The sequence below is a fragment of the Apium graveolens genome, chromosome 9 (assembly GCF_009905375.1).
Source record: "Apium graveolens cultivar Ventura chromosome 9, ASM990537v1, whole genome shotgun sequence".
In the NCBI taxonomy this organism is placed as follows: Eukaryota; Viridiplantae; Streptophyta; class Magnoliopsida; order Apiales; family Apiaceae; genus Apium; species Apium graveolens.
The window spans coordinates 144099163-144117561 of NC_133655.1; positions in this window are offsets into that span (position 1 = coordinate 144099163).

An 18399-nucleotide genomic window follows, 5' to 3' on the forward strand; every position below is an offset into this window, starting at 1 on the left:
GCGGAACATTTCCTATCCGCCCGCAAATTGGGAGCTTGGTCCTGTTCATCTTATCTAGCTGTTGTTGTGTGATGAAGAAAGGAAGCAAGGGTGAGCAAAACAGCTCACCAAAATAACATGTATAGTAATTAACAATATATGAGCATTCTCATAGTACTCATGAAAGTCTTGGTCAAGCAGATATGAACCAAGTTTGATATCTTAATGCGATGAAGTGGTAAAATATTCAGTATATATTTACAAGGTGATCTCATATATCTAACCTTGTCTCAACGTTTTTCTGAAAATCTTTGTCATACATAAGATAATCATTAACCATATATAAGTTGAAAAGATGAAGTTACAAGATACTCCAATATACTTATATCTTTTCTGAATACTACTTGAACTACCACCGTTCAAGGTATAATCAGTTTCAAAAGTTTATCACATAGATGAGACTATAAGATAAAACTTGAATATATTCAATCTTTGAAATATCATTATAAAGAATGAAGTTACGAGATACTTCATTAAGTCCCGATATATATATACACCTATATATATATACATTTCATACACTCCTTGAAAACCTCTGTTATGAAAATTATAAACAGAGTTACAATATCCAATGAATTTGGAAAGGAGAAATCCTTGGCATAAACTTGATATATTGTTGATCAGGCAAAGATACCAATTAAGTCACCTTTTTAAATAGTAGATGGATGAATCCCCCACTGGTCATCACCCTGGCCGCATTAGGACCTGATGTTGGACTGCCACTCAGCCACTTACGCATTGATGGACTCCCACTGAGCCACTTACACTTTCATGGACGCCCACTGAGCCCATGTTGCTTATGCCGATTCAAATAGATGGACTTACTTCCCGAACGTTGGGCAAGTAATTAAAATGTTTTCTCAAAATAGCAACCTCGTTATGAATATAACATACACCACAAAACCGGATCCCTCAGATTTTTAAGCGAGTATTTAAATCCCCTTCAAAAGGAAGATCATAAATTTGAAAACCAGTTTTGGTAACCGCTCTAACTTTTAAAATCATTTTGAAGACTCGAAAACATTTTTAAAGAATGTTTAGAGTAATGATGATTTAATAAAATAAATCATTCCTGATATGTTAGAAAATATCTGAATATTATTATTTAAATAATATTCCCATAAAGGATAATCTCTATAAAATAATTGAAGTAGAAGTTTTAAAACTCATACTTGAAATGAATAATAAATAACCAAAGATATACTTATACGAAAGTACGGTCTTTATTTGAATAATCGAAAATAAGTTTGATTATCATTCAAAACTATCGAATATACCTTATTCGATTACAAGTTATATAAAACTATATATATATTATACTCGGGAACATGGACTCCCGATTTAGAAAAATGTTCACCTTTGGGTCCCCTATACTAAGGGTATACACAACTACTGCTTATCTCTAACATAGGTATTATGTAACTTATAAGCATTTGAATTGATAATAAAAAATCAAGGTTTCACAACATGCATATATATACCATATCAACATGCTCCAATATATCGCAAGATTTGCTAATAACAACCATGCACTTATCTCAAGATAATGCATCAATATATTTACATCACAACAACAGTATAACGTGTAGAAAACTTACCTGAGTATTCCGGGATAAACTTAAGCTTAGAGTGGGTCCGGTAACCTATGAAAAACAACATAATCCGGAATTAGACCATGGTCGCTTAAGAAACTAGTCAAAACTCACTCAAACCCTAATGGTCGCTTACGGTCGCTTATACACTTAACGATTTGCGTTAATCGCTTGCGTACCCTCGGCTCCACCAATTTTAATAAATTAACCGTTATGAATTTTAAGGCGACTCTTTTGTGAGTACTTTACCAAGTGCCTAATACACCTTACATAATTGTTTCGTAATCTAATTAGTCTTTTAAGGGCCTGAAACAAGGTCTCAAAGTAAAGCGAGGGGTAAAGGTTCGTTCGCGAAATGTCGTTACTTAAAACGGTCGTTTCTCCTAAACCGTACATCGGAACCAAGCGAACCATATATCAAAACGAAGCTTACGACACGCTCTAGCTACATGGCAAAGTTACAGATGGGTTATTGAGATTTATGTCCTGAACACTAAAATCAAGCACTTGTATGAAAACGGGCATTACGACGGTTATATTTACGCGATTTCCAAGTTTTACACTACCCCAATCACCCATAATTCAACTCACAACCACCAATACAACCAAAATTCACCCAAACCTTACTACATCAGTCCATATCCTCAAGATTTTCCAATTTATTCAACCACAAACATGAACTACTAACTATACTTAAGTTTCATTAACTATAAACAAGATTCAATCATCCAAATCACTACAAACCCAACCAAACTTGAAACACACAAGCATCATGTTTCTCATTTACTATAACAATCAAAACCACTCCTAAACATTCAAAGTAAAGCTTAGGGTATGAGGTTTTACCTTCCTTGGTGAGTAGAAGTAACTAAGAAGCTTAGAATGGCCCTTGCAAGTCCTTACCAAAGCTAAATCTAACCAAAAACACAAGATCAAATAATTTAAATTTCTTGAAAACACTATTCACTCTCTTATTCAATGATTTATTGAAAGAGATTGTAAAGTAATTGGGAGCTTAAACTCCTAGGATAGCCATAACTAATCATAAGGAACCTTGGATAATTACCTTGCAATTTAACAAAGTTTGGATCTTGAATTTTTGGATTTCTTCTTTCTGAAAACAAGAAAAGCCGAGAGCTTCTCTTCTTGAGAGATGAATTCTACTTTTAGTTTTTGTGTTAAGATATTTTGCTTGGTTGATTCCCTTTTTAGCTTGGCAATAATTAGAATTTTTACCATGGTAACTTTTACTTGGCCTAGAATCATCCAACAAAACACTTCTCCTTGTCATGCTTATGTCACCATGCTTGTGTCATCCTTTTAATATATGTCTTATCCTTGTGGTGTGATGACATCATCATCCACTAACCTCTTTGATTAACCCCTAATTAATTGGCTAATGACCGCTTATCTGTTATACGGTTCGCTTAACTTTCGTTCTCATTTATCGTTTGAGGGATCATACCCGGGATCTTATTACTTGGGTTCCCCTAAACCTCTCTCAATATTTTATATTCCTTTTATGATCCTCTCATATTTACACACTCTTATTGTTGAATCATCCCTGAATCTCAACCTCCGATCAAACCGACATGAACTCCGGCCAAGTATCGATTTTTTTCGTTTGTACATGAAACTTTGATTTTAATAGCTCAAATCAAAGCTTATGAACTCTACAATCAAAATCCTAACATCTGAGGAACCAAATATTCATCAAAATCAAAAACGTTAAATTAAAATTGAACTTAAACCCAAATAATCGAACTTTACTATTCCAGAATCGTTTGTTTAATTAAATACCATGAATCAATCAGAAATCATCATATAAAGCTATTCATAACATCAAATCATCCTAATAGCCCTAGAATCAAAAAGTCCGCCCGCAAGGGTTGACTCAGTTGGTTAAGGAGAGGATTCGAATTCTAACGACCTTTACACACTCTTATTTACTTTATGGAATACTAATACGATCTTAGAATTTCAATAACAGTACTCCTATATATCATGGTCTGATAATTTTTCTTAATCAGCATTGTCAGCACAAGTTACTATTCATTAGGGTTTCCAAAAATTGGGGTTATTACAGTCTCCCCTCCTTAAAAGGATTCCCTCCCGGAATCAGATAGAAAATGAATAGGGATACTTTTCTAGCGTTGCACTTTCTAGCTCAAGTCAATTCTTCCCACATTGTGGTTTTACCAAAAATTGGGGTTATTGCATGACATCTCAAATGTAACACCCCCAAATCTGGGGTCAAGATTTGGTGTCACTAAATAATCTTTACATAAAATAAAATAATAAAAAATAACCCCTTGAATCTGGATCGTTTACAGGTTATGGTATGAAACAAGAATCTAACCTTCTACTATTCACAACAACTACAATACAAGTTTAAATACCTTTAAGCTAATGCCCTTACCTTATTTTTTTCCTAACATCTTCGTTCTCTCGCAGCAGAGATCTCTCTAACTCTTGCTATCTATCACAAGCTATTCACTTTTATCTTTTCCTGCTTCTGGAAGAAATAAGAATTACAAAACAAGAGTGAGCCAAAAATGCCCAGCAATTATATAATTGAGTTTCAAATATCGATATCAAAGAAACTTCTAGACAAAATCTTTAAATAATTTTTAAACAATTCTATTTATTTGAGGGAGTTGAGCGAATAAACGTTGGATGTTACCAGCCCTTAATTATAAATCCAAAAATGACAAGAGATTCCCAGATTCATTACCTGAATCAGGGTTTTGTCCGGTTTTTGGAATCATAAAACTTTCGAGAGAGAGTGCCGCTAATGACGATCAACAACAAATTAGACTGGACACTAGAAACCAACATATGCACTATACCCTGCTGATCAGTCAGGATACAGTACGGATCTATCCCCAACTGTATAGATCCATTCAAGTACCTAGACATTATCGCCCAAGGGTCCGGTCCATCCCCGACCCATAGGGTACAGCTCATCGCTGGCCCTCACAATAACCATCCAGCCCATAGAGTATTTTGATATCAAATCATTCTGAAATCAAAATATCCCAACTCAGGGTTCGCAAATAACCTGAAAGAATGGGTATTTGCTCAAGAGAGCAATCGAATTATAGGAACAATAATGAAAAGAACTGGCATAATAAGAGTAATTGCAGCGAAATATAAAATAGTTAACTATTCTGAACTTAGAATAGGAACGAAGAAATATTTGCAATATTTTAAAAGAAAGTTCAGGAATACTTGCCTCAATTGGTGACCCTCTAATCTTTATCTATCTTCCATATCACTCAGTCCCGATGTGTCTGTATTTCCAATGACATGCCACTTGACCTTTCTTAACAATTGATATTTCAAGTTTATCTCTATTCTGAATTCACTCGTCTCCTTACGATTAATCAAGCTTTACTTTTACAATCTCTGTTTGGCTTTGAATGCCTCGTACTATGTGTATCTATCATAAAAGATACCATTCAACTAACTGACAATATATCACTGTCTAGCTTATACATTTATCTTTATCATCTACCCGCCCGATAATAACAGATAAGAATCATCTTTAATCATATAAAGTTTAATCGACACGTGGACTCCTAGTTCACATAATAAATAAACACACAAGACACGTATCACCTATTTCATATAACATATAGTCACATAATTCATGTAGCATATAAGTTGAATTGCCAAAAGATAGGTCTCGATACGTTTAAAATTGGAATCGGGTAAAAAAGAGTATTTTATCGATTAATAATCGACTCAGAATGACTCGTAAAATAAACGATCTTTTGATACAGAAGAAATTTGGTCTCAAAAGTATTTTAAATGAAAGCAGAATATTTTTCTCAGTCTAGACGCGTTCGTTTCGTATAAAACGGACGAACGGTTGATTTATTATGAATTTTTGAACATTTTCGGAATTAAAACGGGTCTCTGAATCATTTTATAACCAAAAAATAGGATTCAAATACCTAAATATGACTTTAAAATAATTTTATAATAATTATCGAGCCTTGAAAATAATTTAAAATAATATTTTAAAGCTCGAAAGTATTTTTTAGAATTTTTAAATCAAAATAAATAATTAAATCTAATTAAATAATCAATTAAAATTAATTAATAACTAATTAAATTAATTAATCAATTAATATTTAAATTAATTGACTAATTAAATAATTAATTATCAACTAAAATTAATTAATTAACTAATTAGGATTTATTTTAGAATTAAAATAATTTTTAGAATAATAAGTAATGAATTTTGGAGTTTTTAAAATTAAAGGAATTGAATTTTGAATTAATTTTAAAAAGGAAAATCCAGAAACAAGATTCAGGAATTGGGTTGGAGGTTTTGTGGATCGAAACCGGGTTGAGGACATCAGGAAAATGGGTCACAACGGGGTTACCCAACCCGTCCGGGTCGGGATGAACTCCGACAACCTCTGCCCTGAATCCGGTGACGGAGTTCACCGCCGACCAGCTTCTTTCAGGCAAGAAACAGCCGGATTCTTAGCTTTCTTTGCACCGAAATCGATCAACGTTAACTCAATATCACAACCATGACAACAACACCCTGATTCACTGCTTCAATCGTCGGAATCGACGATTCCTAGCTCAACGCCGATGACCAGTTCCGACAAAACCCAAAATCCTTAAAACGTAGTCAAAATCGATGATTCCGGTTGCAAAACAATCCCCTTGATTATTCAAAATCATTTATATCCACCCTAACAACAACCAATCATCCCAGATATCTGAATTAATTGAATAAAATGAAGAAAAAAAACTTTAACTCGGCCCGCTATTTCAGCAATGAAACAGATCAATTCATTACTTAAAACAATTATAAACAACTATTTAAAGCTATATCTAACATCAATTTGAACCAAAAATCATTCAAATAGAAATCCCCAAATCTGAACATGAACCCTAAAATCGGGTTTAGAAATTTACCAATCGTTCAAATCATTTTATGGCATAAACAGAAAGATCATAAAAATCTGAACATTTTGGTTACTCATACTTCGAATTCTGAAATGTGCATCACCCTCAAATGATTGTTTGATCCTCAAGAACACCAAGAACACTTTTTCAAAGAATTTTCAGAAAATCAAACATTAATTACTATGTGTTATTGAACTCTATTTTTTGAAGTATAATATATCAAATTGACCAGAAAAATATTATCTACACGATGGAATCATCAAATCATATCAACAACATTAAAAACAAATTTTCATAATTTAATTATCAAATAATTCGAATATAAATAAAAAAATAAGAAAATTACCTTAATTTCTGCACTAAAATGGCTGATTGATTCAGAAAGTACTTTTCGAGAGCTTCGTTTTGATATATTACAAGCTTAAATCGGAGTTCGGTAACGCCTTCGTTCGTGCGTTTGATTCTCAAGAACGTTTCGGTTTCTAGGATTTTTCTCGGTATTTTCTGTATTTTTACTGGTTGTAAATGAATAAACACATAAAATGAAATAAGAAATATGCTATTTATATTTACGAAATATTGGTTCGTTCTGGATCATTTTGGATCGTTAAATTAGTTGCTTAGCCGTTAAGTAACTGCAATAACGATCCGATTTGATATCAGTTTTGGATAATTATCCCAACCGGGCTTTTCATAAAACACTTTATATGAAATAATGTAATAATATCCCGTCTTTCGAGAATACTAGTTTTGTTGATTCACCGAAATGATTATCGTATCGAAAATCTTGCGTCGGGCCACACACGGGTCAAACCGTAATCCGGATTGAAAAAGTCAAAACACGGAAAATGTCCGAAATTACCGGATTAGATCAGGAAGGAGTTTTCGGAAGAGTTTCGGGTTGTAAAAATGTAAAAATGGTTGAAGCCTGACGATTGCCGGCTTTATAAAAAAAAATTGTAATTATTCAGAAATTAATTAATAAATTCATAAATCATTATAAAATCATATAACACTCCATAAATTACCAGAAAAATACCTTAATTATCTATATTTTATCTTGGACATATTAAAATTAATATACTCACATTTTATTATATACAAACATCCAAATATTATTATCAATCATCAGATAATTCAACAAAAAATCATATAATATTCACATAATAATCATATATTAATACAAATAATTACACGATATTTCCCGGATGTTACATCCTTCTTCCTTAAAAGGATTTTGTCCTCAGAATCACGCTAAGGAATAATACTGATACTTTTCAAGTGTATCACTTTCATTTTCTCAGGTGAATCTCTTGACCTTACAACTTTTATAACTTCAACGTATAATATCAATTATTCCCTTAATAGCCTTTCGCTAACATCATATTCTATTTGTTTCTTATATAGCTCAATTCGAATCTCCATCTCCTATATATAATGGAGCTAACTTACTCTTTCTGGATATATACATATAAATGCCCTATGAATTCGCTATACGAGTAGCGGTGAGGCCAACGTACTTCCATTTACCCTGCCTATTTTACAGCCTCAAAAGGACCTGCATAACGTATATAAATTTTTCTTTTTCTTTCTAAATCTTAATAATTCGCGCTCATGAACGTTTCGAACTGTTACTCATTGTTGAACCTCGTCCCCATATATTTCTTTGTTTAAATAACCTAATTTGTAATCGCTTCCCATCACATCCGAAGTTCTTTAATCGTTCCCGTAATCTTCTTCTTCATCTTTAAATGATGTACTGAGACCATGACGTATTTGACTAACATCTTATGAATTCGTTATGCCGGTAACAACAAGGCCAACTCATTCGTAACCGTTCTATCTATCTTATTGTCTCAATAGACTAACTTAATTTATACCAATCTGCTTCTCTTTTTAATTCTAATAATTTATGTTCATATACATTTCATTTTCCCTGGCTGTCCTACTTTACTTTTCACGTCTCCTTTTGTTCGGTTAGTCTGGCTTATGATCATTTTCAATCGTATTCGAGAATCTTTAGCTGATCTCTTGTACTTTCAATCCGTCTGCGCCCGATATACTAAACCCATGGCGTCTGATGCTTTGAAATGTTCTACATCTATTCAAAACTAAAAATTAAAAGAAAATCTTAACAATTGCATTTAACTTACCACTTTGTAATATACTTTAGTTTCTTTTCAATCACTATCAAGTATATTCATTGAGCGAGAATCTTTTACTATCTGAAAGGAAATATTAGTTTGGAATGAAATGAATCATAACTTTATTCAAAATCGAATTCTTGGTACTAATACCTATTTTATTGTCATATCAAATTAGATATCAATATGAACTTTGATGCCCACAACATTCCATATTGAAGTCGACATCAATCATCTATATTAATACCACCTTTGATATCTAACAACAAAGTGAGTATCAGCTTCACCTAGAAACCAGATCAAAACCTGTTTTTCAATTTCTAACTTTTCCAATTCCTTTATCCACTCCCCAGCAATCTTAGTGATATTCACTTTTTCTTTTCTACTCAAGACATCTGTCTCTGAATGGATCTTGCTTGGTTGGTTATTAACCATACTTCTGTAGCTCATAATTAATTATAACCAGAGTTCATCCCTTTGAAGCTTAGAACGCAGTTGCTAATCTTTCACCCTTCACATATCTTCAGGTGTTCAACTTGGTCTTCCTTAGTTCTTGAATGGGCGAGGATGTTATTAATAAATACAATTATACTATCCAATTACTCTTTATACACTATGTTCATTTAATCTTCAGACTTACAATTTCTGATAACTGATGCATGACTTCATAACTCCCTTCTCTTTTCTCCATGATCACTTTTATGTAGAGCGCGAAGTACTCTTTATTTCATTATTCATTCATTCCACATTTTTTATGTTTTTTTTCCTTCACTCAGTATCTCATTCCTACCGGGTTATATGATACAGGGCTTTTGACACCAGCTCGACTCTGTGCAGTAACCGACGAGAAATTCTTACTTCATTCCCCGAGGTAACCTTGGTAAATCATTCGTTCCAACCTCCTAGACTTCACTTTAATTCTAAAGAATTCCGACATGAGATTCATTGTAACGTTCTTCTCTAACAGTTCGCCACTAATACCTGTTGGATTTTAAACGCAGCGGGGGCATGGCAAAACACTTTTACACATATAAAATCCAAATAAAAGCATATAAATCGTGAATAAAAATTCGAGGGATCGAATCTAACCTTTAAAAATAATTCGGAGACAACGATCAGAGATCCTTAGCAGTTGCTCCTCAAGTGTGAAGCACTCCACCGGTATCCACCAAGAAAACGATGTTAAGGAGGAGGAAGGAGGTGGAGAGAATTGGGTTTTCCAAACTTTTTGGGTTTTGTGTGGGTTAGAATAAAATTAGGGTCTATAATAGTGTATTTATAGGCAAAATTTTTAGCTGAAATTTTCCCATAAATATTATTATTATTATCCCATTTATTATTCTCATTAATAATTAAAACACCTTTTAATCATTAATCCTTTTTCTAAACACTTTAGAAATAATTCTCTCTCTTGATTTAATTTCCAAAAATTAAATCCTTTAATTAATAATATTAAGAACTTTTCTTAATTACTTTATAATCAATTAAATCTCATTTAATCAATTATTAAATTTTCCAATTAATTAATTATTTCATAAATAAATAATTATTAGCCATTATTAATTAATTCCTCCACCATTAAATCATTCTCTTTTTATGGTGTGACCCTGTAGGTTCAATATTAAGCCGGTAGTAGAAATAAATAATAATAAACTATTTTATCATTATTTATATAAATTCTCTAATTTATTAAATATGATTAATTAATTAATCACATTTATTCTACATCGTGAGGGATACTTCTCAGCATATCGCGACTATCCGGATAATATGAATTCACTGCTTAGAATACCAAGAACCTATTCAGTGAATAGTTACCGTACAATAAACTCCTTCTACCCTACAATGTCCCGATTAAATACAAGGCATGGATCTCATGTCGAGCCTATCTAATTCAATCACTTGCTTACCATTTACTATGCGTAGTTCTATGCAAATTAGAAACTCCTTTCTAATTTCATTCACTCTGGCCAGAGATTCCTGAACTAGCATAAGTGGATCAGCCTTGAACATTCGCTTCCTTTACTGGAAGGGGTAGATCCTTTATTGATCATACACTATCTTCGTGTACAAATTCCTATACCCAGAAGAGCCCTAATAATTGTCCCTGGAGACTAAGAACTAAACCAAAGCATAGTTCAGTGTACACAAGATGACTATGATGACCTCAAGTCTAAGGATACTTGTACAACTATCACTATGTGAACAACTGCTGACACGTGAGTGAACTCCATCAGTTGTTCAGCTGTGCGAGTCATGTTCAGTGAACTTATTCTATAATAAGCACCTACATACTAGCTATAGTGTCACCACGCAAATGTCTATGAGAACAGACATCCTTCATAATGAAGCAAGCATAGTATGTACCGATCTTTGCGGATTATTAATTACCAGTTAGTAATCCTATGACCAGGAACTATTTAAGTTTAGAGTTATCATCTTTTTAGGTCTCACTATTATGATCTCATCATAATTCATAAAAATCTTTACTCTAAACTATAGTATATCTTATTTAAACACTTAAATAGATAAAGCCCGTAATAAAAACAAAACAAGTCTTTTATTAATATCAATGAAATCAAAACAGATTACATAAAAGTTATTCCTAAATCCTTATACATTATTGGACTTAGGACATATTCCTTTAAAATATCTCACTTGTACTAAAGCCAATCACTCTGGTATCTAATACCCATCTTGTCTTTATGACGATCAAAGTGACTTTCATAAAGTAGCTTTATGAGTGGGTCTGCTATGTTGTTATGTGTGTCAACTCTAATTCAATACAATACAAGAAATGTTACCGCGCTCCCACTAACCCTTTCGTAGACGCATGGTTCATCTACGTTTTTGATAAAATCAAACTCTTTGATTGTCTCATCAAAATGAATGTTCCATCTTTCGAGAAGCTTGCTTTAAACCACATATGGTTCGCAGCAGCTTACACACTAGGTTTTCATTTCCCTTGGAAAGAAAACCATCTGGCTATTTGCCAGATCACATAGTCGTAGTAAGCAGCATTCGCAAGCAAAATCCGAACTGATTTTAACAGGGCTACAGGTAAAAGGTTTCATCAAAGTCAATCCATTGCCTTTTTTTGAATCCTTTTCCCAAAAGCCTGGCCTTAAAGGTCTCCACCTGGCCATCTGCTATACTCTATCTTTTGTATACCGTATACATAGATTCCATTCTGGATTTCATGGCACTATGCCATTTCTCTGAGTCAACACTACTCATAGCCTCATTATAGGTCACAGGGTCGTCATCATTAATGATCGACAACTCATTGTCATTCTCAATGACAAGGCCATATTACCTCTCAGGTTGGCGAGACACTCTCCCTGACCTATGAATGGGCTGTTCCACTAAAGGTTGTTCAGTCAGAACAGGTGTTTCCACTTGATCCGTAGTAGTTTGTGCTTCTTGAACTTCATCAAGTTCAATTTTGCTCCCACTGTTTCCTTCAAGGATAAACTCCTTTTCCAAGAAGGTAGCATGTCTGGAGACAAACACCCGATGATCGGTGTAAAAGTAATACCCTAAAGTCTCTTTAGGATATCCCATAAAACTACATTTTACGGATCGATATTCCAGCTTATCTGGGTCAACTTTCTTGACATAAGCTGGACATCCCCAAATCTTAACGTGTTTAAGACTCGGTTTCCTTTCTTTCCATATCTCATACGGAGTTTGAGGAACATATTTGGAAAGCACCTTATTTAGTAAATATGTTGTGGTTTCCAATGCATAAGCCCATAGGAATACTGAAAGATTTGCATAGCTCATCATGGACCGAACTATGTCTAACAAAGTTCGATTTCTCCTTTCAGATACTAATCTGGAGGAGTCCACTGGGAGACTATACCATTTACTTTGAGATAATTTAGAAACTCTCCGTTCAAGTATTCACCACCTCGATCTAATCGAAGAGTTATAATACTATGTTTGGTTGTTTCTCCACTTCATACTTATATTCTTTGAACTTTTCAAAGGCCTCAGACTTGTGTTTCATCAAACACATATCCGAATCCAGATCTATCATCTATGAAAGTAATGAAGTATGAAAATCCACCCATGGCTTGCGTAGACATTGGTCCACATACATCTGTGTGTACCATTCCTAGCAAATTTGCAGCCCTCTCTCCATGTCTACTAAATGGAGACTGCAATGCCACTATAAAGTGAGATTTTCATCATCCCTTTTCTTTTATTAGTTTGTTCAATCTGAAATAAATTATGTCACATACATACAGACCATTATTTAAAGCACCACGTCCATAAAGAATATTATTTCTAAGAATAGAACATTCATGATTCTCAATAATAAATGAAAATCCAGCCAAGTCTAACATGGGAATAATATTCCTCACAATCGAGGGAACAAAACAACAATTATTTCAAACAATAGTCTTGCCCGTAGGCCTATGTAAATGAAATGATTCTACATCTTCAGAAGCAACTCTTGCTCCATTTCCATCAGTAGAATCACCTCCTCTTCCTCAAGAGTCCTACTTCTCCTTGGTCCCTGTAACAAATTGCAGATTTGAGAACCACAGGCGGTATCTAATACCCAAGTAGAAATTTGATTTAATGACATATTCATTTCTATCATGAACATACCTGAATCAGAAGCGGTAGTCTCACTACCCTTCTTCTTCTTCAATTCTGCAAGGTAAACCTTGCAGTTCCTCTTCCAGTGCCCCACCTTGTTACAGTGAAAGCAAACAACTTTGCTCTTGGGGTCTTCAGCTTTTGGTGGAACCGGCATTTTCTCACCTACTTTCTTCTTCTTGGAAGGGTTCCTCTTCCTTTTCTTCGGATTGAAACCTTCACCAATTAGAAGAACAGAACTCTTCTTAGAGGGAAAATTCGATTCCGCAGTCTTCAACATGTTGTGGAGTTCAGGCAGGCTGACATCCAACTTATTCATGTGAAAGTTCACAACAAACTGCGAGAACGAACTCGGAAGCGATTGCAAGACCAAGTCTTGGCTCAGCTCCCCATCCATGGCAACACCAAGTTGTCCAAGACGTTCAATCAAATTGATCATCTTAAGTACATGGTCATTCACAGATGATCCCTCAGACATCCTACAACCGAACAGCTCCTTCGATATCTCATATCGAGCTGTCCTCCCCGCCATATCATACAACTCTTGTAGATGCATGAGGATAGTGTGAGCATCCATATGCTCATGTTGCTTCTGTAGCTCAATGTTCATTGAAGCTAGCATGATGTATTGAGCAACATTTGCATCATCTATCCACTTACGATACACAACATGTTCATCATTATGTGCATCACTAGCAGGTTCAGTAGGCTTAGGTGAGTCAATCACGTATTCCAGCTTCTCAATCCTGAGAACAATTCTCAAGTTTCGAAGCCAGTCAGCATAATTAGGACCAGTCAATTTGTGAGCATCTAGTATGCTCCTGAGTGATAGTGCAAAAGACATAACGTACAAAGTAAATCTGTAAATGATAAACACATAACAACAATTAGCAAATATTCGATTTCATTTCAAAACACTATATGAATCGGGTCTTTATTCATAAGTGGCTCCCACTAGTTTTCCTAATTTATTCAACCCCCTACTTGAAAAATTAAGCATTCATAATGCTAGTGGGAATAGGGATCCTACATTCCATTACACAACCCCGGCTGTGGCACGAAACGCCATGTAATGTTCAATAGGCAGACAACTCTTGTCAATTACATCTTATGTTATTCCCTAATCAAATTTTAGCCTCTTGAATAATTGAGTCACGGCTTTGGCATGACGAACTCAATATTCTAAGTCAAGTCTAACCCAACATTCCGTACAATTGAATCAGTCCCCAAAGGCCCACGGCTGTGGCACGTAACGACCTTTAGATTCTTATTCAATGTACACATCTCTATGTAATAGATAAGTATTTCTTATTTCGAAATCAAAGCCCTCGGCTGTGGCACGAAACGACAATGATTCAAAAATAAGAACTACTTTCTACCATGTTGGAAGGCTATGACCGACACAAGCCCGTTGTGTCATTGGCCAATTACTACTTGATATTATTTAATTTTAGAGGGATTATATTACGTTACAATCATAATCATATTATAAAGAGATTCTTCCTTTTAAATTAAATATTTCAAATTAATAATCAATAATCAGATGATTCCCAGATCGGGTGGAGCATTGTCAAGAGGCGTCACTTAATAACCCTTTCTTACAGATAGAAATCTGTTGTTGACAGAATCATCCTTTCTCTCATATCGAAAATTCATATTCAATTACGTGTTTCATAAACACAAGAATCTCATGATTGTATTCATAATATTATTATTAAGGTTATGAAACAATTTCACTATACTAGGTTGTCTAACAAACGCCTTATGTTTATTTAAGTTCACCTAAATCTATCATCGCATGATAAACTAAGCATATATCACATATATCAACATGAATAAACATCAAGGTAGGCATGTTACATCATCTAGCACATTAGTCTAAGCATTATACATCTCTATGTATCACATGAAGCATTTAAAAGCAATTAAAACAGTCAAAAAATATCTTTAAAACACTTTATGGAAATATAAATAGTTCAAAACTTTTATATAAACTAAAATTGATCACTCCATTAGATCCGTCTCGGAAAAACGAATCCAACGGTATATTGCACGCCCAAAACGGAGTTACGAAACTCCCAGAAAATCAAATTTAATGTCAACAGACAGGCTGTAACGCATTACAGGAACGCGTTACAAGCCCTGTAACGCATTCCGGTGATGCGTTACGGAATGCGTTACACCCCTTTTTTTTTCTTTTTTTTCAGCAGCCGCCTTTTGCTTTCCTCGGAAAACGAGCCGCCTGACACCAGACTTTTCTCTGTCTCTTTGCTTCCGTGCAGCCAGTCAGATAGTATAGCAGATGTACAGATTGATAACATATATATACATACAAACAATTCATATATATATAATTATTTAATTACGAATTTAATTACAAGAATTTCAAAAATTCATAATAAAAAATCTATACAGCATAAAATTATGAAAAAAATACCCAGACGATCTACAACACTTGTAGAACCCAGATCAACATTCAAAATTATTCTGAGAAACGATTTCTCATCAGACAAAATTAATCCATAATATAACTTGTAAAAATCATAATTAATTCATACAAGCACATAAAATTCTGAAATTTTTACCACAGATCTATATGCATACAACCTGGCTCTGATACCAATGTTGGATTTTAAACGCAGCGGGGGCATGGCAAAATACTTTTACACATATAAAATCCAAATAAAAGTATATAAATCGTGAATAAAAATTCGAGGGATCGAATCTAACCTTTAAAAATAATTCGGAGACAACAATCAGAGATCCTTAGCAGTTGCTCCTCAAGTATGAAGCACTCCACCGATATCCACCAAGAAAACGATGTTAAGGAGGAGGAAGGAGGTGGAGAGAATTGGGTTTTCCAAACTTTTTGGGTTTTGTGTGGGTTAAAATAAAATTAGGGTCTATAATAGTGTATTTATAGGCAAAATTTTCAGCTGAAATTTTCCCATAAATATTATTATTATTATCCCATTTATTATTCTCATTAATAATTAAAACACCTTTTAATCATTAATCCTTTTTCTAAATACTTTAGAAATAATTCTCTTTCTTGATTTAATTTCCAAAAATTAAATCCTTTAATTAATAATATTAAGAACTTTTCTTAATTAATTTATAATCAATTAAATCTCATTTAATCAATTATTAAATTTGCCAATTAATTATTTATTTCATAAATAAATAATTATTAGCCATTATTAATTAATTCCTCCATCATTAAATCATTCTCTTTTTATGGTGTGACCCTGTAGGTTCAATATTAAGCCGGTAGTAGAAATAAATAATAATAAACTATTTTATCATTATTTATATAAATTCTCTAATTTATTAAATATGATTAATTAATTAATCACATTTATTCTACATCGTGAGGGATACTTCTCAGCATATCGCGACTATCCGGATAATATGAATTCACTGCTTAGAATACCAAGAACCTATTCAGTGAATAGTTACCGTACAATAAACTCCTTCTACCCTACAATGTCCCGATTAAATACAAGGCATGGATCTCGTGTCAAGCCTATCTAATTCAATCACTTGCTTACCATTTACTATGCGTAGTTCTATGCAAATTAGAAACTCCTTTCTAATTTCATTCACTCTGGCCAGAGATTCCTGAACTAGCATAAGTGGATCAGCCTTGAACATTCGCTTCCTTCACTGGAAGGGGTAGATCCTTTATTGATCATACACTATCTTCGTGTACAAATTCCTATACCTAGAAGAGCCCTAATAATTGTCCCTGAAGACTAAGAACTAAACCAAAGCATAGTTCAGTGTACACAAGATGACTATGATGACCTCAAGTCTAAGGATACTTGTACAACTATCACTATGTGAACAACTGCTGACACGTGAGTGAACTCTATCAGTTGTTCAGCTGTGCGAGTCATGTTCAGTGAACTTATTCTATAATAAGCACCTACATACTAGCTATAGTGTCACCACACAAATGTCTATGAGAACAGACATCCTTCATAATGAAGCAAGCATAGTATGTACCGATCTTTGCGGATTATTAATTACCAGTTAGTAATCCTATGACCAGGAACTATTTAAGTTTAGAGTTATCATCTTTTTAGGTCTCACTATTATGATCTCATCATAATCCATAAAAAGCTTTACTCTAAACTATGGTATATCTTATTTAAACACTTAAATAGATAAAGCCCGTAATAAAAACAAAACAAGTCTTTTATTAATATCAATGAAATCAAAACAGATTACATAAAAGTTATTCCTAAATCCTTATACATGATTGGACTTAGGACATATTCCTTTCAATACCTTTGTTTAATCTTTCCTGTTTACACGCATTCTTTGAACGAATTCCTATCTCCCCTTATCGGCATTTCACTTCATTCTCCTATCAGTTCTAGCACAACTGAGTTCACAACTTGTATATATCCTGGATTATTTTATAAAATTTCTTTATCATTCTTTTGATTCCTCTTCTTTTCTTGTTTATTTCTTTATTCTCGTTATTTATTATCTCTTTTAAACATAAGGAATTTCTTTTTTTTCTTGATAATACTAATATGTTCATTATTAGATAGGTCATTTCTAGAGTTAACACTGGAATGAAGGCTTTTATTTATAATATTTAAATTCTTACTAACAGAATTATCAGAATTCATCGGTAGCTATTCTCTTAGCCTTGCTTAACTCATCACAGATCGTGTATTTGACTTTCCCTCATTGATCAATATCTCTTTTCCCTGAGTTCACATGCGGACTCCATCAGTCTCCGTCTTACATTAGATGCTTGGATTTACGAGCTTTCCGCTATTTTACAGTAACTTCCATTCAATCGCCATTTGAAATGAGTATACATTCAAGTCCTTCCTGGAACGTCATCACAGATGATAACATCTCTTTGTTTTATCTTACACCTTCAGTTCTTGAAAATATTCTTCTCACTATCATGTACCAATAACTTTCTATTCCTCTTATTTATCGAAAAGGGCGTATTCATCTAGATAAAACCTCGCACATGTCTGCAGTAACATCCCATTAATTCTACTAAACTTTCAACTTCTGCTAATGCCATTACTTCCTCCAAATTGCTAATCGCT